This window comes from Bos indicus, chromosome 7 (assembly GCF_029378745.1).
Source record: "Bos indicus isolate NIAB-ARS_2022 breed Sahiwal x Tharparkar chromosome 7, NIAB-ARS_B.indTharparkar_mat_pri_1.0, whole genome shotgun sequence".
NCBI lineage: Eukaryota > Metazoa > Chordata > Mammalia > Artiodactyla > Bovidae > Bos > Bos indicus.
The window spans coordinates 47978042-48002640 of NC_091766.1; positions in this window are offsets into that span (position 1 = coordinate 47978042).

A 24599-nucleotide genomic window follows, 5' to 3' on the forward strand; every position below is an offset into this window, starting at 1 on the left:
ACAGGATTTTGAGAGGCGGTTGATGGTAGACAAGGAAAGGCTGAGCTGCTCCCTTGGTCTTCACTTGCCCCTCTCCAGTTTTGGATCTGTACAGCAGACATTTTCCTAATTTTGATAAATGTGGTTTTAAACCTTCCTCTTGTCCCACTTGACTTCCAAGTAGACTGTATTTCTGTGCCCCTCTTACAGCCAACACTTGAGAGAAGGATGAGTTAGAAGGAAGAATGTTGGGGATATTAGAGTATACCTCTGATTCTCTGGCTGGCATTGCCTCCTTCTACATTCTAGATTTATTTACCTGGTTTATAGTTTTCCTCCCTCCCTGTTTGAACATACCAATCACTAAATTCAGGTTTGAAGAGTTCCTTTTGTCTGAACATGGCATGCTCCAGTGAGGGTTAGGGCAGTGGAATAGAGGGCCAGTTGTTGAAGAAAGGGCATAGGATTTCGAGACCTTGAATACAGGCTGGACACTGAACTCAATCATAGCTGAGAAAGAGGAACATGTTTGTTTTTATGAGAACTGGGGTATGTCCTGCACAGATCAGAGAAGCATGGGCTGAAAGGGAGAGGGAAGAGTTGCATTTTCCAAATAATTCTCTGCTCCTTCACCTGAAGTTTGGCTCTGTGATACATGACTTGGATGTCATAGGCAGATGACCGAAAACTGTACTGAATTCTGCAGAGCTCAGCTTTGTCTATATTGGTGGTAACTCCATTGAGTTACTCTTTGAGTTCACAGGTGGAGTGACCACTTTGACCACTGACATAATTTAGAGAAATAGAGTAAGTTCAACAGGAGTATATGTATAGCCTCAAATGTGCTTTTTTAAAGACTTTGGGGCAGCAGGCAATTTCTTTAGTACTTCAGTTCTGGGATGGTGACGAGACTAATCTGACTTTGGTAGATTTCTGTTGGGCAGATGGGAATCCATGCTTTTCTCCTCTTACTATCTTTTGATGTCTTAGATGTCTTATTAGTCAATAAAGTTCCTTTTTTTCAGACACTCTTGGTGTTTCTAACAGCTTTCTTCCAGCCTCGCTGTCATTCAGTCAACCATGGCCAGTTTTAGCCTCCCACCCAAGTCATCTGACTCCATTTGTGACAAGAGAAACTATCATCTGGGCCAATCTTCAAGAATTATCTCAGTTGATTGGTACCAACACATAGCAAGCATGCCAAACATCCAGAATACACCTTAGCGGGTAGGGCCAAAATGAAAAAATAAAATTTCATCTTAAACTTTTAGGTGAATTCATTCTTTCCTTATTCAAAAGTTACAAAATATTTACTTATACTGAATACATCTTACAAAATAATTTCAGGGGCACAATTCTGTTCCTAAAGAGCCCATCATCTTTACAAAGTGATGTCTGCATTGTCGTTGCTGTTGTTTAGTTGCTCAGTCATGTCCGAGTCTTTGTGACTCCATGAACTGTAACCCACCAGGCTCCTCTGTCCATTGGATTTCCTATGGACAAGAATACTGGAGTGAGTTGCCATTCCCTTCTCCAGGGGACCTTCCCAACCCAGGGATTGAACCCAAGTCTCTTGTGTCTCCTGTATTGGCAGACAGATTCTTTACCACTGTGCCACCTGGGTATATTTAATGTATTAGGAAAAAATCAACACTATTAGCAAAAGTGGCCATGTAAGCATTGCTATTTTACCTGTTATCCTATTCGTCCAGTAGGACAAAGCTGGAGATATAGAGATGATTAGGGAAAAAGAGAAAAGAATGATAAAATATGTTTAAGGATTTGCTAGAAATTGCCAACTAGGATGTGGGAAAGATTAATTAATATTGTTTTGTCTAATGTAATCACTCCTTACCATTTTGAACTAAGAAAGCAAATATAGTGTAAATGAATAAAGCATAATCAAATCTATTTCTTTGAAATGTACTTTACACCAGGTTAGTACAGATTCTTGAACCATCTCTTTGTTGAAAAGAATCCACGTATTCAGTAATTGCTTTGGTACAATTGGATAGCTATGAAAATGTTTTAAGTTAATTTTCTTCCTCATATTGTACATTAAAATAATTTCCAGATGAGCTAAAAGTACTTAAAACATAACAAATGTATTATAAACTGGGGATAGAGCTGGTCTTTCCAAATGTGGCTCCAAAGAATGGACCTCTAAGGAAAAGGAAGGGCTTCCCTGGTGGTTCACATGGTAAAGAATCCACCTGCAATGCAGGAGACCCAGGTTTGATCCTGAAGAAGGAAATGGCTACCTACTCTTGTATTTTTGCCTAGGAAATCTCATGGACAGAAGAGCCTGGCAGGCTACAGTCCATGGGCACCCAAACTAATGGAACACAGCTGAGCAACTAACACTTTCACTTTCACTTTCAAGAGGTAGGGAGGGAGGAGACAGAACTGACTACATTAAGTTATTAGCAACCCACTCCAGTACTCTTGCCTGGAGAATCCCATGGAGGGAGGAGCCTGGTGGGCTACAGTCCATGAGGTCACAAAGAGTCAGACATGACTGAGCGACTTCACTCACTCACTCCAAAGCGTCTCCATACAAAAGGCAGTATAAATAAAACTACAGGGGAAATTATAAAAACTTGAAAAATACTTGCAACATATGACAAAGTTTGAGGAAAAAAATTCTTAAAAGAAATTTGAATAGCCAATAAGTGTATACAAAGTGGAGCTTCCAAGGTGGCTCAGCAGTAAAGAATCGGCCTGCCAATACAGGAGATGCAGGAGATGTGGGTTCAACCCCTTGGTTGGAAAGATCCCCTGGAAGAGGAAATGGTAACCCACTCCAGTGTTCTTGCCTGGAGAATCCCATGGACAGAGGAGCCTGGCGGACTACAGTCACAGGATCGCAGAGTCAGACATGACTTAGCAACTGAGCATTTAGGCACGTATACAAAATAGTCAGCCCCCGTAGTGCTATGATAATGTCAAGACACAGCAAAACAGACAAGATTTTAAAAGTAACAATGCTAAGGGAAATAGTTTCTCACAGTCATTAATGCCAGGAAACAATCTTCCTAGGTCACAGGTTGGTTAGCACATTTCAAATTTGGGTCCATCTTTTGACCCAGAAATTTTACACTGAAGAATTTATCCTATAGAATAATTTAAAAATTATATTATTATTATGCCTACTGTACATTTACTATGTTCAAGGCCCTCTGCCAAGCAATTTACCTGCTTTATCCCATTTAATTTTCCCTACCATGTTATGAGAAGGGGCTGTTATGTCCTATTCTCTGTTTGAGGTAAGAAAAGGTCACCTGACTAGTAGGTAAGTAGAAATAAAATATTTCTTCCTATTAAGTATTGTTTTAATTATGAAAATGACTAAAACAGCTTAAAATTCTAATACAGGGATTTGTTAAATTATGTCACAGTTATTCAATGAAATTCAACCACCTCGACTTTAAAAAAAAAAATGGGGTAGAATATTTTTTAACATACACAGATGTCTCTGATGTGTTAAGTGTGAGAAATATGTTACCAAAGAATGTACACAAAATGATCTCAGTTTTGTTTAAAAAATAGTATCGGTATTTTCCTATGTATATACAGACATCTTTATAAGTCTTAAAAAATATATGTTAGTCATTTCAGTTCAGTTCAGTTCAGTCGCTCAGTCGTGTCCGACTCTTTACGACCCCATGAATCGCAGCACGCCAGGCCTCCCTGTCCATCACCAACTCCCAGAGTTCACCCAGACTCACGTCCATCGAGTCAGTGATGCCATCCAGCCATCTCATCCTCTGTCGTCCCCTTCTCCTCCTGCCCCCAATCCCTCCCAGCATCAGAGTCTTTTCCAATGAGTCAACTCTTCGCATGAGGTGGCCAAAGTACTGGAGTTTCAGCTTTAGCATCATTCCTTCCAAAGAAATCCCTTCAGAATGGACTGATTGGATCTCCTTGCAATCCAAGGGACTCTCAAGAGTCTTCTCCAACACTACAGTTCAAAAGCATCAATTCTTCGGCCCTCAGCCTTCTTCACAGTCCAATTCTCACATCCATACATGACCACAGGAAAAACCATAGCCTTGACTAGACGGACCTTTGTTGGCAAAGTAATGTCTCTGCTTTTGAATATGCTATCTAGGTTGGTCATAACTTTCCTTCCAAGGAGTAAGCGTCTTTTAATTTCATGGCTGCAGTCACCATCTGCAGTGATTTTGGAGCCCCCCAAAATAAAGTCTGACACTGTTTCCACTGTTTCCCCATCTATTTCCCATGAAGTGATGGGACCAGATGCCATGATCTTCGTTTTCTGAATGTTGAGCTTTAAGCCAACTTTTTCACTCTCCACTTTCACTTTCATCTAGAGGCTTTGTAGTTTCTCTTCACTTTGTGCCATAAGGGTGGTGTCATCTGCATAATCTGAGGTTATTGATTTTTCTCCCGGCAATCTTGATTCCAGCTTGTGTTTCTTCCAGTCCAGCGTTTCTCATGATGTACTCTGTATATAAGTTAAATAAGCAGGGTGACAATATACAGCCTTGACGAACTCCTTTTCCTATTTGGAACCAGTCTATTGTTCCATGTCCAGTTCTAACTGTTGCTTCCTGACCTGCATACAAATTTCTCAAGAGGCAGGTCAGGTGGTCTAGTATTCCCATCTCTTTCAGAATTGTCCACAGTTTATTGTGATCCACACAGTCAAAGGCTTAGGTGTGTCCAGCTCTTTGTGATCTCATGGACTGTAGCCTGCCAGGCTCCTCTGTCTGTGGGATTTTCCAGGCAAGAATACTGGAGTGGGTAGTCATTCCCTTCTCCAGGGGATCTTTCGGACCCAGGGATTGAACTGGGGTGTGTTGCATTGCAGGCAGATTTTGACCATCTGAGCCATGAGGGAAGCCCTATTAAAATGTATATATCAAACTATTAATAGAATTTATGTCTGGATGATGGTATTGGGCCTGGCATTTTCTTATTTTTGCTGCTTGCTTCTTATTTTTTCTACATTAAACACATTTTTGCTTGCTTATTTTAAAAGTTTGCTCTCTACCCTGAAGTCTTTAAGCAACAGAGCAAAGTCAGTTAATAGTTGTTCACTTCTCTCTCAAGTGGAAAATAGGAGATCCAGTGGCAGTGTGCTCAGTGGACGATAAAACAAAGCAGGCTGAAGAGAAATAGGTTTCAGCTGGACTCTCAAAAGATTTTCTTGAAAAGTAGTGAGTAAACATTGAATTACTCAGCAGAGGTAGATGTAGAGCTACATGGCCTTATAAAGAACAAGAAGACTCTCTAAATCTCAGTTACCAAAGTCCCCAACCTAAAACAGAGATTCTGACCTGGGGCTCAACAGGTCCCTGGATAGAATCAGGGATACCTATGAACTTGGACAGAAGGAAGCTGCATCTTTATCTTCTTAAGTGTCCAGCTACACATTAGAATTTCCTTCCATTGAAAATACAGGCAACAAACCACTGTTAGTGGCTCCTGTGACTTTGTCACCAGTAGAAAGCCCATGTATTTTCATGTCATATTACAGATGTTTATATTGTTACATTTATTATTTGAAATTATCATAGATAATGCTTCATAGATTGCTCCTTAGTCTTATTTAATACAATTATAAAGAAGCATACATACTGCCATATTTTTTTTTAGTAGTATTTTGCTAACCTTGTTTCAATATCATGGTTTCCTTTTAGAATCCTGTGTATCTTAGTCTTGTATGTTTGAAGACATGCTCCTGAACAGGGGTCAGTAGACTTCGCTGGAGTGCCAAGAAAGTCCATGGCACATGATAGGTTAAATGCCTCTGATGCAAAATCTATAGACCAGACAGGTGTAGGCAGTTGGAAGGTGCCTCTACTCTTCTGCGATCCTCCATGAGGCATCTTGCCTTGAGGTTCAAAGTTGGGTTACAGAGCTTCCAGTTACAGGAGTGTGAGTGCAGTGGCTGGCACACAGTAGGCATTTTAATATAGGTGTGTAACCTCTCTTTCCACTCCTTGCCTGCCTCTTTGAGCAGCCAACAGCTATCCCTGTCCACAAGCCAGGTAAAAAGTAAAAAGTTAGTATTTACTATTTTTTTAAAATGGTCTTCTGTTTAACTGTATTGAATTGGGCTTTAGCCAGCTAACATCTGTATAACCAGATCATCCATTTAGACACCTGCTGAGCAGACACCTGGTACAAAGGCCTATAAGAGTAGTTCTTGGAGACACAGACTATTGGCCCTTTGTTCTGCAGGAGAGCATCATCTGGCAGGGGAGAAATGAGGTACATGCAAACCATTTTCACAGAATGTGTACAACTGAGGGAGCAGCTGAGATTGATTTTGGAGTGTGGTGGCACACTTATTTCCAGAACTCTGTACTTGCCTACTTTTTTCTTTATGGAAGTTTGGTTTATTTCTGTTGTTCTTATGGGAAAGGGACACCAAAAAAAAAAAAAAAAAGTACTAGCCACCCTTCCTCATCTCCTAATTGAGTTTATTTTTCTGGCCCTTTCACTGTTACATCCCTACACTTGCCCCTGGGTGGTAGGTATCCAATCAGTATTTGCTGATGGATGAAGGTAGCGTGCATCCTGATTTATGAAACACCTTCACATCCATTGACTTAAACCAGTTTCTTAAAGTGTGATCTGAGAAACAGAGAAATTGTTAAAATAGACTCCTGGGCCTGATTCCAATCTTCTAACTCAGACTCTCTGAGCTTAGGCTACAGAAACCTGAATTGTAAACAGGTTTCCCTTTCTGGTCCTCTTCTTTGGTGATTTTTTTCTTCACACAAAAATTTGAGACCCACTGTCTTACATGATCCTCAAACAAAAAAAATTCCTATAAATTAGGTAGGGCAAGCACCATCAGCCCATCCAGAAATTAGGAACGTGAATGAGGAGAGGAGAGGTTAAGTGGTTTTGTTGAAGTTGACACATTATAATATAGCAGCTAGTTAGGGTATTACTCAGAGAGAAGGAGCTCAGCAGGTAGACAAAAGAGAATTTTACAGCCAGAACCTGTAAATCCGGGCCCAGAGAATGGAAAGTGTAAGGTGGAAAGTCTGAGGTTCAGGCGGAAAGATTGCCCAGGGGGTTTCATCCAGGCGAGGGGTAGTAAAGGTTTCAATGAGGACAAAATTGCTGGGTATGAGGAGGAGAGAGTATAATCAGTTCTCATCATTCGCGCATTCCATGTTTGCAGATTCACCTGCTCTCTGAGATGGATCTGTGACCCACAGTCAATACTCAAGGTGTTTTCACTGATATTCGCAGACTTGCACAGAGTAGTTAAAAGTTCTGGGTGCCCAGCGTTCATGTTCCCAGCTGAGGTGGAGCAAGGCAAGTGCTGTCTCAGCTCTCAGACTATAAATACGTGTCCTTTTGGTGGCCTACTTAGTAGTGCCATCTTTTTTGCATTTCATTGGTGATTTCTATATTTAAAATAACCCCCAGTGTAGTAAATGCTGTCTAGGTTCCTAAGCACAAGAAGGCTGTAACATGCTTTAGGGGATGAATAGGTGTCAGATAAACTTCAATCAATAGCAACAATGTGGGTGGGCATGAGTTAAATACTAAAGAATCAACAATGTTTAGTAAGTAAGGTGGTTTAAGACAGAAACAAGCTTAAAACAAGGTTACATATGGATTGGTTGATGAGATTGTTGTGATCAGAGTCTGGTAAGAACTTAACCCTAGATTTCTCTAGGTGCCAAGGCTCAGTGTTCACTAATTCAGCGTTCCCTGTGATTTCACAGAATGCATGTATCAAGAAGAATACACTGTAATTATTTAGCAGTAATACCTGGAAGTGCCTACCCTGCCCCTGTTCTGTGTTTTAGTGTCAGGGCTAGGCACCCTTACAGCAATGCAATTGTTTACCTTGATCTACATGGCAAAGGTGGGGAAACTGAGGCTCAGAATTTTGGAATTAATCTGACATCACTTAGCAAAGAAATGCCAAATGCTAGTTTGCCATAGACATTGCGATCAGAGCAAACAGGGCTTTACTTACTGTTGGAAGGGTAGGTGGGCAAGAAAGAAGGGAGATTGTAATGGTAATCTCAAGATGTCAAGCCCAGGGGCAGGAAGGTGGTGGAAGGAAGAAGAGCAAGCTAAGATGTTAGTGGCAAAGCAAGACTTGCTGTTAGCTCCATGGGGTTGCAAAGAGTCAGATATGACTGAATGGCTTTCACTTCACTTCACTTCACAAGATCTGAAAGTCACCCGCAAAGACTCCTTTAAGGTCATGGGAGAGAATGAGACACTCTCCCCAGTCCCTAAAAGAAAGAGAATTTGAAAAACAGTGTTTATATTTTATGGAGTAGAGGGAGGAAAGGGAAGCTGAAAGAGAACAGAAATCCCATCCAGAAGAAGGGAACGAATAGAAGACTAGAGAGTAATGGAAGCAAAAATGGATTTTCCAGAGAGGTGAAGATGAGATGGCTCACAGTGTGAGACACTCAGAAAGGTTGAGCAGGATGAAGACTGAGAAAAGGTCACTGCACTTGCTGATGGGCTGTCACTGGTGGCCTTTGGGAGAGTGGCTTCTGTGGTGGTGGGGATGGAAGACAGAGAAGGAAGGAGTGAGGACGTCTAGCAGTGGAGGCTGCAGATGTGGATGGCTCGTCTCCAGAGGGCTGAGATGGGCAGCTTTCACCGGAGACAGGAGCAGCCCTGGGATAAGGAAATGAGTCCAGGGAAAATGGAAAGGCCAGAGAAAATGTCGTTTTGAAAACCCAGAAGGGACTAAGAGGGAAGGAACACAGACTGGTCTTTGAGAAGAGAAGGAGGCATTTTATGCTCCTTGAGGCGGAGTGTGGCTTGCATCTGCTCGGACCTGGAGAGACAGAGGAATCCAGAGTTTTAAAGCCAAGATCCAAATTCATCCTAAAAGACTGAGATGAATAAACTGAAGGAAGGATGGGGACACTTATTATGCTCAGATTTTCAGTCTCAGAGAGGTTATGTTGACATTATCAATTTTGATGAAAGAATATCTAATCATTTGGGGAAATAGCATTGTTGGAGAAATAGACTTATTTTAAAGCAGATAGAGTTACTTGGCTACTTTTAAAAAGTTATGACCTAGAAATCTTGCTGAATCTGCCTTTGCTATTAATAACAACTATTTAGGACCTGGCATTTTCAGGCAGGCACCTTGCTTAACTTCTTCACAAACAAAACAAAACAAAATCACTTTAATCTTTCAAGTAGGTTTAACATTTCCCATTCTCACTTGTCTGTTTTCCTTATTCATCAAGAAACTTGGCAAGCTTTTTATCTACAGATGTTGCAGAGGCAAACTTCAGCCAGGGTTATGTGAAATTGTCACAAAACCCCAAATTAATAAGACCTGACTGCCTAACGCCACACGCCGGCTAGACCTGAGTGCCCCTAATTGCCCTGCCCATGGGAATAGGAAAGTGAGCTTGGCAGTTTTACTGCGTCTTGGTTAAGCCTCTTCAATGATAAAATGCTTCCAGATATAGAATGTTCCCAACAGCCTGTTCCCTGAGAAATGCTGTGTAAAAGCTGATGGGTAATAGCAGCTCACTCAGCCAAGCCCAGCCATGAGAATTGAGATATTAAAGTTTGATATGCGAAGGAAGCAATTCTAACCCTGAGTCTGGCTCATGGCTGTTACTATCGCTGCCCCGCCGCTGGGCTCAGAAGGAAATTGCACCATCTCACCCGACACCCTTGTTCTGTAGCCTCCAGCTTGACCTTCCCCAGGGCTTCTGCAATAAACAGACCTGGATTCAAGTCACCTATGTCCCTAATCAGTGGTGTAATTTTAGGAAACTTACTAAGCATTTCTGGATCTGTAAAATAGAAGCATAGGGTTGCTGTCAGATGCAAACAGGTCATAAAACTCAGCATTGGGCAAGGTCTAGAGCAGGCTGTAAGACAGTGCTTACTGTTATGATTCAGTACTGTTTGTTATCTTAGATGCTAAGTGACTTACTATTTCTAGCCTTCTTACCAGTCCTTTTAATCTCAGATTCCAATGATGTGTGCTCCTCATGACAAGTCAAGCAGTAAGAAAACCTTATTTTATTCTCCTTCCCTTCCACCATCTCACACATCCTTCCAGAAGTATCCATGGCTAAGTTCTGTGAGCATCCCTCACACCTTTCTCTACTCACACTAACACATTTATAAACATCAGTGATTTTCCTGCTAATTGCATATGTGTGTTTGTTTTTTATTTTTATTATTTTTGCAAAATGGGATCATACTGTTCTCAGACTTACTCTTTCTGCTGGCACAGATGTCTATGTTAATATTCCAAATAAACATATCCTTGGAAGAGTCACATATTACCCTAAACAGTCTATTAATAGTATAATTTGTGGATAATATATGCTCTTATGATTGTCTCAACCAGCTTCCTATTGATGGAGAGTCAGGCTATTTATAGTTTTGTTTCTCTAGCATAAATATTATCATATTATTTCATCATGGGCATAAAACTGGATCTCCTGTAATATCATAGTTTAGAATGGAAAACTAAATCCATAATTAAGTCTCGTGTTCTGCAGTATTCTTTCTCCCATTCTACCCTATCTGCCCTCAATTCTCCTGTCTCTTGCTTTCGCCTTCTATCTCTCTCTACCTCTCTCCTCCCTTTCTCAAACCCAGTCATCTTTCTTCTTCACATACAATTGCTTCTCACGGCCTGATAAACTCAGAAGCAAGGGGAAGTTGAAGGTTTGTTTTATCTCTGTGTTTTATTGAATCTAGCCTTAAGGGAGCCTGTAGTCATTTTTTATGACACAGCATTACTTGTAAAAGGACTTTGCAGTCTCTAAGCAAAGGTCTTATGTAAATGAATTACCAGGCTGTACCTAGCTGCCCAGTGGGCACCCTGATGGGTTCATTTTGTTCCATTAGTCTCCTCAGGGAAATCAGAATTATGAGATTCTCATCTGATCCGATCTAAGCAGAGGAGAGCTCTTATTTCAGTCTGGAGAAGCCATGTTGGACATTTTGGACTCTTTCTGCTGCGTTTTTAGATCTTTAGGCTTAGATGTACAAACTGCTCCTGAAAGTTTAGTGTGTTCATTTCTCCCCAAATCCACAGCCTCTGGCACGTGTACAGACTGAGCTCATCTTGAAGCCGGAGACCCAAAGTCTTGGCCCATCTTGAGACAGTGGTGGTACCCACAGGTGCCACTGGACACACGAGGCTATGCCAGTGTTGGCAGAGAGGGATGGAAGGGTTCTTGGTAAGGGACAAATTCTGGCCTCTAGGGCAGAGAAAGATCAGCACAGGCAAGCCCTCGTGTCTCTGCCTGGCAAAGAGAAAATTCCATTTAGCCTAATTTCCTATATTCAGTGCAACCTATAGAGTTTTAGTCAGAGAGCTCTCCCTTGAGATTCACACACACACACACACACACACACACACACACACACACACACAATATTGATTCCAAGCTTCTTGGGGTCTCAGATCGTTAGAAAGACCCATAAGGAGGAAGAGGAGAGGTCTGTGTCTGCCTATGGGTTCCTCTCTGGGTCCTCCTTCCCCACCCTCCTGAAACTAGAGGCATGGACATTTCCACCAGTCTTTGTTATGCTCTCTAGCTTGGTCTTGCCATGCTGAGTGACCTTTTTGCTGCCTACTATGCTGGCCCCTGTCCCTATTATTTTCTTGCCCACTCCAGGCCTACAGGAATATGCTGTGCCAGCTGGGGCTTGCAGGAGGTTGAGGACCAAGCCTAGCCACCTCCTTTCTGCCACCCTGCCATCTCTGCTGCTTTGTTCATTTCTCCACAGGGCTGGTGCTCAGGAAATATCAAGTGAGAAGCAAGTGTCAGACCCTATGTTCATAGTCACCCTTGAGATCTCAAGAACATTCTCTTGAGGTCACCCAGAGAGGGGAAACCAGCTGAGAGATGTGGTTTGTCCTCTTCGTCAATTTTTCCCAAAGCTCCTCTCCTCTGTCCCCAGTCTTTTGGCACTGTTTGGTGGCAGCCACCAAATTGCAACTTTCTGTTTTGGTGGTAAAAACCTTCAAACCATTTGTGTTTTCTTTTCTATCTGGTACAGATTGGGAGAATTTTGCCCCAGGAAGTGTATCTCTTTCATTTATGAGATGAAGGATTTAACCTCTCTGGTCATCAGCTATGAGCTTGCTCCTCTATAATTGGAAATCGGTTGGAGGGAGGGACTAGCGAATGACAAGGTAGAGAAGAGAAGGCATCTTTGGGTGACACTTCGTGTCATCTTGTCCCAGAATTCCACAGTCAACTATGTGACTAGTGCTTTGTGTCAGCTTCCCATCTGCCAGGGGAGGCAGCATTTCCGTGGTGGCAGAAATTGTACTGTTCATTATTACATCCCCTAGACTCTCCACAAGACCTGCCAAGTTGCAGGACTCAGCTAACATTTGCTGAATGAATGAAGGAGCCATCACACCAGTGCCCAGGGTCAGAACCTGCCTGCTCACAAAGGTGACCTCTGTCAACCCAGCAGGGCTGCCTGGTGCTCCTTTTAGTCTTCATCCAAGGGCCAGAATTGGTAAAAAAGAGGTCAGGGAAACCTGGATGAGCAATTGGGAGAAGAGGGCTAAGGATGTGGGGAAGGAGGAATGACCTCTGAGAAGTAGGAGACAGAATGCCTACTATCTAGCAGTCTCCTGATCTGAGATGTCAAGGGCTCCTGTCTGAGTGTTAAGGACAAGACGCTTGGTCTGTCAGTGCAAGATTCCAGCTGTCATCAATGGCCATTTTCTATGCTTTAACTTGGGTTGAATTTCATAAAGAAAAGGGAGAAAGAAATCTAAATCCCATCCACTTTGCTCTTTCATTTGAAAGGGCTTTGTCTGTGTCTGGATGCACGTGACTGAAATCCACAAGTGTGGAGCTCTCCCTTCATTCTTATACCAGAATCTGTGATTCCTGATATATGTGGGAGTCTGTGTAATATAGTGTTTCAAAGGATTTGAAATCAAAATTCTGCTACTTGTTAGCTGTGTGACCTGTTAGTAAACTCTCTAAGCCTCTGTTTCTTTATCAGCAAAACAAGGGGACATACTCCTAATAAACGTACAATAAATGTTAGCATAGGTAACAGGTAAAGAAAAAAACACCCCTCTCAGACTTAACCTCTGTTGGCCAGTTAGTCTCACAATTATGCAAATTTAAATTAATTCATTTGTTTATAAACGCATTCATCTGACACATCTGTGTCAGTCACTGCAGTGTAGTTGCTGAGACCACAGACTTTGAAGGTCAACTATCTGGGTTTAAATTCTTGCTCAGATATTTGCTGGCTGGGTCACCTTGAGCAAGTTACTTAACCTCTCTACTCCTCAAACTCTCGTCTGAAAAGAGGGTGCGCTAATGATATTTATTTCATTGGTAACTGTGAGGATTTAAATTAATGCATTGAAAGTGAAAGTGAAGTTGCTCAGTTGTGTCCGACTCTTTGTGACCCCATAGACTGTAGACTACCAGGTTCCTCTGTCCATGGGATTTTCTAGGCAATAGTACTGGAGTGGATTGCCATTTCCCTCTACAGGGGATCTTCCTGACCCGGGGCTCGAACCCGGGTCTCCCACATTGTAGACAGACGCTTTACCATCTGAGCCACCAGGGAGGTCCAATGAATGCATTAAGAAGATGGAAAACCTCCCACAAATACTAACCATTGTCCTGATTCTGAGTCAGGTACTGTGCTAGGGGGTGGAATATGGTGCTGAATAAAAATACATCCCTGACCTAACAAAGCTTACAATCCATCAGGCAGTATGGTTTACAAATAATGATACAAACATTAAGTGCTGAGAAGGCAGTGTCAAGGGAGCGATAAGCCCATGGAGCAGAGGCTTGATCTGGAATGGGTAAAGAAAGGCTTGAGGGAAGATGCCCCAGTGCAGTGACAGTCCAACCAGGTTGTGAGGATTAGGGCGATTTGGCCAGAATCTGAGGTAGAGGTGCAAAGGCCCTGGTGTTCACAGGAGCTGAGCAGGTTAGAAAAATGAGATGAGGCTGGTGTTGTGGGAAAGACAGAGGGTGACCAGGCTGGAGATGTGTGCAGACTTCAGAGGCAAGGTCAGGATTTTCAGCTTGATCCAAAGAGCATAGGAAGATACCAAGGGTTTTAAGTCCAGAGGTGGAGGGAGTGGGTGGTGGTATGGCCACTTTCTCACTGCCTTGTTCTATCTTTGGATTTATAGGGTGTGGTCAGAAATGGCCCTCTGGCCACTGAATCATCCTCATGCTTTCCTTCTGCTTATCTTCATTCTATAATCCATCTCAGATCAGTTCAGTTCAGTCACTCAGTCCTGTCCGACTCTTTGCAACCCCATGAATTGCAGCATGCCAGGCCTCCCTTTCCACACCAACTCCCGGAGTTCACTCAAACTCATGTCCATTGAGTCGGTGATGCCATCCAGCCATCTCATCCTCTGTTGTCCCCTTCTCTTCCTACCCCCAATCCCTCCCAGCATCAGGGTCTTTTCCAATGACTCAACACCTCGCATGAGGTGGCCAAAGTGTTGGAGTTTCAGCCCTAGCATCAGTGCTTCCAATGAACACCCAGGACTGGTCTCCTCTAGTATGGACTGGTTGGATCTCCGTGTAGTCCAAGAGACTCTCAAGAGTCTTCTCCAGCACCACAGTTCAAAGGCATCAATCTTCGGCGCTCAGCTTTCTTCACGGTCCAACTCTCACATCCATACATGACCACTGGAAAAACCATAGCCTTGACTAGACGGATCTTTGTTGGCAAGGTAATGTCTGCTTTTCAATATGCTATCTAGGTTGGTCATAACTTTCTTTCCAAGGAGTAAGCGTCTATTAATTTCATGGCTGCAGTCACCATCTGCAGTGATTTTGGAGCCCAGAAAAATAAAGTCTGACACTGTTCCCACTGTTTCCCCATCTATTTCCCATGAAGTGATGGGACCAGATGCCATGATCTTCGTTTTCTGAATGTTGAGCTTTAAGCCAACTTTTTCACTCTCCACTTTCACTTTCATCAAGAGGCTTTTGAGTTCCTCTTCACTTTCTGCCATAAGGGTGGTGTCATCTGCATATCTGAGGTTATTGATATTTCTCCCGGCAATCTTGACTCCAGCTTGTGCTTCTTCCAGTCCAGCATTTCTCATGATGTACTCTGCATATAAGTTAAATAAGCAGGGTGACAATATACAACCTTGATGTACTCCTTTTCCTATTTGGAACCAGTCTGTTGTTCCATGTCCAGTTCTAACTGTTGCTTCCTGACCTGCATATAGGTTTCTCAAGAGGCAGGTCAGATGGTCTGGTATTCCCATCTCTTTCAGAATTTTCCACAGTTTATTGTGATCCACACAGTCAAAGGCTTTGGCATAGTCAATAAAGCAGAAATAGATGTTTTTCTGGAACTCTCTTGCTTTTTCGATGATCCAGCAGATGTTGGCAATTTGATCTCTGGTTCCTCTGCCTTTTCTAAAACCAGCTTGAATATCTGGAAGTTCATGGTTCATGTATTGCTGAAGCCTGGCTTGGGGAATTTTGAGCATCACTTTACTAGCATGTGAGATGAGTGCCACTGTATAGTAGTTTGAGCATTCTTTGGCATTGCCTTTCTTTGGGATTGGAATGGACACTGGCCTTTTCCAGTCCTGTGGCCTGCTGAGTTTTCCAGATTTGCTGTCATATTGAGTGGAGCACTTTCACAGCATCATCTTTTAGGATTTGAAAGAGCTCAACTGGAATTCCATCACCTCCACTAGCTTTGTTTGTAGTGATGCATTCTAAGGCCCACTTGACTTCACATTCCAGGATGTCTGGCTCTAGGTAAGTAATCACACCATCATAATTATCTGGGTCGTTAAGATATTTTTTGTATAGTTCTTCTGTGTATTCTTGCCACCTCTTCTTAATATCCTCTGCTTCTGTTAGGTCCATACCATTTCTGTCCTTTATCGAGCCCATCTGTGCATGAAATATTCCCTTGTTATCTCTAATTTTCTTGAAGAGATCTCTAGTCTTGCCCATTCTGTTGTTTTCCTCTCTTTCTTTGCATTGATCGCTGAGAAAGGCTTTCTTATCTCTCCTTGCTATTCTTTGGAACTCTGCATTCAAATGGGAATATCTTTCCTTTTCTCCTTTGCTTTTTGCTTCTTTTGTTTTCACAGCAATTTGTAAGGCTTCCTCAGAAGCCATTTTGCTTTTCTGCATTTCTTTTCCGTGGGGATGGTCTTGATCCCTATCTCCTGTACAATGTCACGAACCTCCGTCCATAGTTCATCAGGTAGTCTGTCTATCAGATCTAGTCCCTTAAATCTATATCTCACTTCCACTGTATAATCATAAGGGATCTTATGATCCATCTCAGCAGTCTCAAAGCCAGGAACAAATGTGGGAAATCTCTAGGGGCAAGACATTTAAAGCCTCAACCATTCTGTCTTGAATTCCCCCATATGAGGACACACTCTGAAGGAAAACGATGACACATCCTTGTCCTGTAATCCCACCCCCAGTGCCTCACACCATCTAAAGATGTGATATGAAGTTGTCCATCTGTTAAGGGTAAATGGGGAACAGTGACCACACTGATGTCTTCAGAAGTTCATCATGCCATACCCAGCTCACCTTTCACTCTGGTCTTTGTGGCTTTTGCAGGTGGGACTGGGCAGAGGGCCTGCCCATTGGGTTTTTGCCCTGAAGCCCTGGCATAATCAGGGAGAATCGCTCAACTATGTCCAACTCTTCCCAACCCCAAGGACTATACACTCCATGGAATTCTCCAGGCCAGAATACTGGAGTGGGTAGCCTTTCCCTTCTCCAGGGGATCTTCCCAACCCAGGGATAGAACCCAGGTCTCCCACATTGCAGGTGGATTCTTCACCAGCTGAGCTACAAGGGAAACCCAAGAATACTGGAGTGGGTGGCCTATCCCTTCTCCAGGTGATCTTTCTGACCCAGGAATTGAACTGGGGTCTCCTGCATTGCAGAGGGATTCTTTACCAACTGAGCTATCAGGGAGGCCCTGGCACAGCTTGCACCAAAATTATTTCTGATTTCAGGAAACTATATAGTTCACAGGGATGAGATGCTGTGACACAGCTTAGTTTTATTTCTGTGTTTTGCTTCTAGCAGCCATTTGCTCCCCCTCTTAGACCTCTTTGCAAAGTTTCAGATTCCCTAAGAAGGACTGGAGCCATCTGCATTACAATACATTGTGTTCCTAGCCAAGGTGTCTGTGCTGGAGAAAGCCTCCCTTGATCAAAAGCTACAACTACTGTTGAGCTTTGGAACAGCATGGAACTTTCTTTACTACGCCTGAGGAGTATTATTTCAAGAAGGAAACATTGCACTCTCAGCGTAACAAATCATAACTGTCAGATAGGCTGCCCATCTCTGGACGCATTAGGCACAAGACCAAACTCTCTGCTATCTTTCCTGGACCCCAGCTGATTTCTCGAGCACTGATTAAACAGCAAATGCAAAGTCTGTACCGACAAATATAGGTCATCTTCCCCTTTGATGACTGAATTGCTAGCGTGTGGGCCGGATGTCAGATCTCTGACAAGGTTTTGTTTTACATTCCAAACCAAGCAGGCTAGTAGAGTCTTCTGCCACCTACGTAGGTGCTGTCTCTTAAGCTCCCGCTGCACAAACTCAGCCCTCCCCTCCTTCCACAATCCGAGGATTAGAACCAAATGAAATACCGGTACAATTCAATTCAGATTCCGTTTAGGGAATATTTTGATTTTCTGGTTGAATAATTCTAGAAAAGATACAGGTTTAGTCCCGAGTCCAACTGGCTTATTGGATTTATATGTTTAAAAACAACTTTGATTTGCTTCATAGCTCACTTTAAAATAACCTGGGCTTCTTCCGACTCTGGAAATGGGTGTGACCTCTCCTCACTTTCTGCTCAGTGCTCAGTTCAAGACCCTGATGCCCCATGCATGAAGTGCTGTGAAGCTCAGTTCTGAAAAATAAATCTTTTAGGGTCCTTGTCTGACTGTGTTTGGGATCCAGGGAGAGCTGAAAAGGCCCAAGAAGCCCATTTTAAGCAGAGAGTTGGCCTACAGCCAGGTTTAATAAAAATAGCTTCACTTTGGGGCAGTGAACTTAAAACCAGCCATGTGTAGTGTGAGAGAAGCTTACCAGGTAGCAACCAGATACTTAGCAACTGATCTAAACTCCTGCAGGAAATAGAGAATTGACTGTAGTGGAATTCAAGTCATAAAGGTTAAAGTTTAGGGCTAAAGGTTAGCCTACAGATTAGAACTTCCCTGGTGGTCCAGGAGTTAAGACTTCACCTTCCAATGCACAGGGTTAGAGTTCAGTCCCCAGTTGGGGAGCTGAGATCCCACATTCCTCACGGTGAAAACACCAAAACATAAACCAGAAAGAATATTGCAACAAATTTAACAAAAACTTTAAAAATGGTACATATCCAACACACACAACTTAATAAAAACGGGCTAAAGGCCGCTCTGTGACCTCATATTGTGTGTCTCACCTTTCCTTGACCCCCTATAGTCTATAAATTCATTATTCTTCTTACTGTTTCCAGAACTAAGCACTGGGCCTAAGGCCTACTAGGTATTTGCCATGTGTAAATTGAAACCAAGTCTTATTTCGTAGAAACTAGGATTAGGTTCTCTGATAGCTCAGTTGGTAAAGAATCCGCCTGCAATGCGGGAGACCTGGGTAGGGAAGAGCCCCTGGAGAAGGGAAAGGCTACGCACTCAGTATTCTGGCCTGGAGAATTCCATGGACTATATAGTCCCTGGGGTCGCAAACAGTCGGACAGGACTGAGCGACTTGCAATTTCACTTTCACTTTCAGGATTAGGTTTGGATGCAAGGAACTGAGATCCCCTAAATGGTGACTTAAGATTGGGGTACTTAAAGTAGCTCCGAGGTCAGCAGTCCAGGGCTGACATGGTGTCTCATGGGGAGCCCCATTTTCCTTGTGCCATGTGTACAGTGTAGCCCTCCTTCCCCATCAAGGAAGGAAGAAGCCCACCTGCTCACTACTTTTTAAAAATTTTACTTATTCATTATGAAATATACCACACATGCAGAAAAATGAATAAAATATATACAACTTGATACATTATTGTAAAGCAGGCAGATATATAATCAATATCTAAGTTAAGAAATAGAACTTTACCGGCACCTCCAAAGTTCCCATTTCAGGTTTCTGCCTAATCTCTCTCCTTATCACCCACCCCCCGAAAAAAACAAAAAAGAAAAGAAGCTATGATCGTGACTTTTATAGTTGTCAGTTCATTACTTTTCTTTATAGTTTTATCAGTTTTGTTTATCCTAATTCACTACAGTTTTTTATTGTCTGTTGTAAAGTGTTTTTATAAATGAAATCATCTAGCATGCTTTGTTGTACATCTGATCCCTTTTGCTCAACATTACGTTTGTGAGATTCAGCCATATTGCTGTGTGGAGAATATGTCTGTTTTTATTGCTGTGTACCGTTCTGGTAAGTAAACAGTGGTACCTCCTTGAGTTACTAATTAGCATTTTCTTGATTACTAATGTAGTTAAGTACTTTTTCATGTGGATTTTAGCTGTTGGGATAACTTCTTATATGAACCACCTGCTCAGACTTCTCTTTGTTTAAAAAGATTTGCATTATCTTTTATTTATTTGTAAGAACTCTTTGTGTATTCTGGAGATGCTTTGTTAGTTACTGTGTTACACATATCTTCCCTTACTCCAAAGCTTGCCATTGCAAAAGACAAAGTATTTTGTCTTTCATATTTATATCTACAGTCCTGTTGAGATTGCTTTTTATGTATGTGTAAGGTAAGGTTACACCAGGGGCTTCCCTGATGGCTCAGATGGTAAAGCGTCTGCCTGCAATGCGGGAGACCCGGGTTCAATTCCTGGGTCGGGAAGATCCCCTGGAGAAGGAAATGGCAATCCACTCCAGCACTCTTGCCTAGAAAATCCCATGGATGGAGGAGCTTGATAGGCTACAGTCCATGGGGTCGCAAAGAGTCGGACATGACTAAGTGACTTCACTTTCACTTTCAAGGTAAGGTCTAGGGAGCCACCACTGGTTATCCAGTGGTTCTAGTCACCATATATGAAAAAGTCCAGGCTCATCTCGCAAGGTCTGGGTGATGAGGTTTCTCCCCACTACCTACAGCACCAGGTTGGCATTTTTGGGGAGCTATGGATTTGGTACCTGGAACATGAGGCCTCTGGCCACTATGTTGTGTTCTCTGCTGCACCATTTGACCCTGGCGCAGCAAGCATTCCTGCTGTTGCCACACTTCCAAGGGCAATTTCCATGGAAGGAAGGCTGCTAGCTTCCTTGCCTTCATGTCCCCTGCCCTGGAGCACCAGAGCCCAGGCCTCCAGTCCAGCTCTGGCAGAGCACCAGCCACCTCGCCAGGGCCCCAAGGGCATTTCTTCATCCACCTGGATCGCAGAATGAAGATGATGCAGAGGAGAGCCGCAGCTGACTCTGACAATCATGTTGCAAGAGTGAGAAAACATCATTTGTGAGATCAAGCCCGGAGCCTTTGGAGTGGAAGCACTGACTCCAAGACCCTAGAATACATGAGAACTAACTCTAAGGAGTATCAAATAGTGAAGACTCACACAAAGGAAACCTCTTGAATACAAGACTCGGCATCACCCAACCACCAATAGCACCCTGTGCAAGACCCCTCATCTAAACAACAAACAAAACAGAAATACAAACCCAATCACCAGCAGACAGGATTACCACCTCACTCAACCTTCATCAGAGGAAAAACAAACAAACAAAAACTTAGCACAAATCTCACAAATCTTGCACAAACCACTGGATCAAACTTACAAGGGAAGAAACCAAAGGGAAGAAAGAACTCAAACTTGAAGCCTGGGAAAAGGAACCCTCAAACACAATAAGTTAAAAAAATAATGAAAAGGCAGAGAAATACTACACAAATGAAGGAACAAACTAGAAACACAGAAGTCCAAATAAATGAAAAGGAAATAGGCTGAAAAAGAATTCAGAATAATGATAGTAAGGATGGTCAAAAACCTTGAAAACAAAACGGAGAAAATGCAAGAATCAATTAACAAAGACCTAGAAGAATTAAAGAATAAACATACAGAGACAAACAACACAAATACTGAAATTAAAAATACTCTAGAAGGAATCAATAGCAGAATATCTGAAGCAGAAGAAGGAATCAGTGAGCTGGAAGATAAAATGGTGGAAATAATGAAAAGAATTGAGGATAGTCTCAGAGACCTCTGGGACAACATCAAATGCACCAACATTCAAGTTATAGGGGTCAAAAAAGAAGAAGAGAAAAAGAAAGGGTATGAGAAGATTTTTTAAAAGATTATAGTTGAAAATTTCCCCAACATGGAAAAGGAAATAAGTGAGTCAAGTCCAAGAGGCACAAAGAATCACATACAGGAAAAACCCAAGGAGAAACATGCCAAGACACATACTAATCAAACTAACAAAGACTAAACACAAAGAAAGAATATTAAAAGCCACAAGGGAGAAGCAGCAAGTAACATACAAGGGAAACCCCATGTGCTTAACAGCTGATCTTTCAGCAGAAAACCTGCAGGCTGGAAGGGAATGGCAGGATATATTTAAAGTACTGAAAGGGAAAAAATCTATAACCAAGATTACAAATCCAGCAAGGATCTCATTCAAAATTGATGGGGGAATAAAAAGCTTTTCAGACAAGCAAAAGTTTAGAGAATTCAATACCACCAAATCAGCTTTACAACAAATGTAAAAGGGACTTATATAGTCAAGAAATACAATAGAAGAAAAGAGGTCTACAAAATCAACCCCAAACAATTAAGAAAATGGCAATAGGAACATATATATCAATAATTACTTTAAATGTAAATGGATTAAATGCTACAACCAAAAGAAACAGACTGGCTGAATGGATACAAAAACACGGCCCATATATATGCTTTATACAAAAAACCCACTTCAGACCTAAAGACACAGATAGACTGAAAGTGGGAGGATGGAAAAATATATTCCATGCAAATGGGAAGCAAAAGAAAATTGGAGTAGCAATCCTCATATCAGAAAAAATAGATCTTAAAGAATTTTATAAGAGATAAGGAAGGACACTACATAATGATTAAGGGATTGATCCAAGAGAAAGACATAACAATTATAAATATCTATGCACCCAACATAGGAGCACCTCAATGCATAAGACAAACACTAACAGACATAAAAGGAGAAATTGACAGTAACACAATAATAGTAGGAGACTTTAACTCCCCACTTACATCAATGGACAGATCATCAAAACAGAAAATTAAAAAAGAAACACAGGTCTTAAATGATGCATTAGATGAGATGGATATCATTGATAACTTCAGGACATTCCATCCAAATACAGAAGAATACACCTTCTCAAGTGCACATGGAACATTCTCTAAGACAGACCACATCTTGGGTCACAAATCAAACCTCAGTAAATTTAAGAAAATTGGAATTGTTTCAGGCACCTTCTCTGACCGCAATGCTATGAAACTAGATATCAATTACAAGAAAAAAAACTGTAAGAAACACAAACACGTGGAGATTAAACAATATTACCTTAAGAACTAGAAAGACATTGAATAAGCAACATAACTTTACCCCTAAAACAACTGGAAAAAGAGCAAAAACAACCTAAAATTAGTAGAAGGAAAGAAATTATAAAGATCCAACCAGAAATAAATGAAAAAGAAGTGAAAGAAGCAATAGTAAAGATTAATAAGACTAAAAGCTGTTTTCTTTGAGAAGATGAACAAAATTGACAAACCTTTTGCCAGACTCATCAAGAAAAAAAGAATCAAATCAATAAAATTAGAAATGAAAAAGAAGAGGTTACAACAGACAGTGCAGAAATATAAAGGATTATAAGAGACTATTATGAACAACTATATAGCAATAAAATGGATAATCTGGAAGAAATTGACAGATTCTTAAAAAAGTTCAATCTTCCAAGACTGAACCAGGAAGAAATGGAAATTATGAACAACCCAATTACAAGCATTGAAATTGAAGCTGTGATTAAAAAAAAAAAAAAATCTCCCAAAAACAAAAGCCCAGGACCAGATGGCTTCACAGGAGAATTCTTTGAAACATTTCAGTTCAGTTCAGTTCAGTTTAGTCGCTCAGTCGTGTCCGACTCTTTGTGACCCCATGAATTGCAGCACGCCAGGCCTCCCTGTCCATCACCAACTCCTGGAGTTCACTCAGACTCATGTCCATCAAGTCAGTGATGCCATCCAGCCATCTCATCTTCTGTCATCCCCTTCTCCTCCTGCCCCCAATCCCTCCCAGCATCAGAGTCTTTTCCAATGAGTCAACTCTTCACGTGAGGTGGCCAAAGTACTGGAGTTTCAGCTTTAGCATCATTCCTTCCAAAGAAATCCCAGGGCTGATCTCCTTCAGAATGGACTGGTTGGATCTCCTTGCAGTCCAAGGGACTCTCAAGAGTCTTCTCCAACACCACAGTTCAAAAGCATCAATTCTTCGGCGCTCAGCCTTCTTCACAGTCCTACTCTCACATCCATACATGACCACAGGAAAAACCATAGCCTTGACTAGACGGACCTTTGTTGGCAAAGTAATGTCTCTGCTTTTAGAGAAGAGTTAATGCCTATCCTTCGAAAACTCTTTCAATAAGTTGCAGAGGAAGGAACACTTCCAAACGAATTCTACGAGGCCACCATCACCATGATACCAAAGCCAGACGAAGACAACACAAATTAAAAAAACCACAGGCCAATATCACTGACGAACATAGATGCAAAAATCCTCAACAAAATTTTAGCAAACAGAATTCAGAAACACATCAAAAAGCTCACACACCATGATCAAGTTGGATTTATTCCAGGAATGCAAGGATTCTTCAATATACACAAATCAATCAATGTGATATACTATATTAACAAATTGAAAGATAAAAACCATATGATCATATTAATAGATGCAGAAAAAGCCTTTGACAAAATTCAGCACCCATTTATGATTAAAACTCTTCAAAAATGGGAATAGAAGGAACCTACCTCAACATACTAAAGGCCATATATGATAAGCCTACAGCAAACATTATTCTCAATGGTGAAAACCTGAAAGCATTCCCCCTAAGATCAGGAACAACACAAGGGTGTCCACTTTCACCACTGTTATTTAACATAGTTCTGGAAGTCCTAGCAACAGCAATCAGAAAAGAAAAAGAAATAAAAGGAATCCAGATCAAAAAAGAAATAGTAAAGCTCTCACTGTTTGCAGATGCCATGATACTGTCTGTAGAAAACCCTAAAGATAGTATCAGAAAATTACTAGAGCTAATCAGTGAATTTAGCAAAGTTGCAGGACCCAAAATCAATACACAGAAATCACTTGCATTTCTATCTACTAACAATGAAAAATCGGAAATAATAATAAATTAAAATAAAATTAAAAAAAAAAGTCCATCATCTCCCTTACTGCTCTGCGACGTCACTGTTTACCTTAATCAAGTGTCTGTATACGCATGGATCTCTTTTTCAGCTCTCTGTTCTACTGCATTGAGTTATTTGTCTCTCCTGGATTCAGTGTTGTTGTTGTTTAGTTGCTAAGTCATGTCTAACTCTTTTGTGACCCCATGGACTGTAGTCCACCAGGTTCTTCTGTCCATGGGGTTTCTCACAAAGAATACTGGGA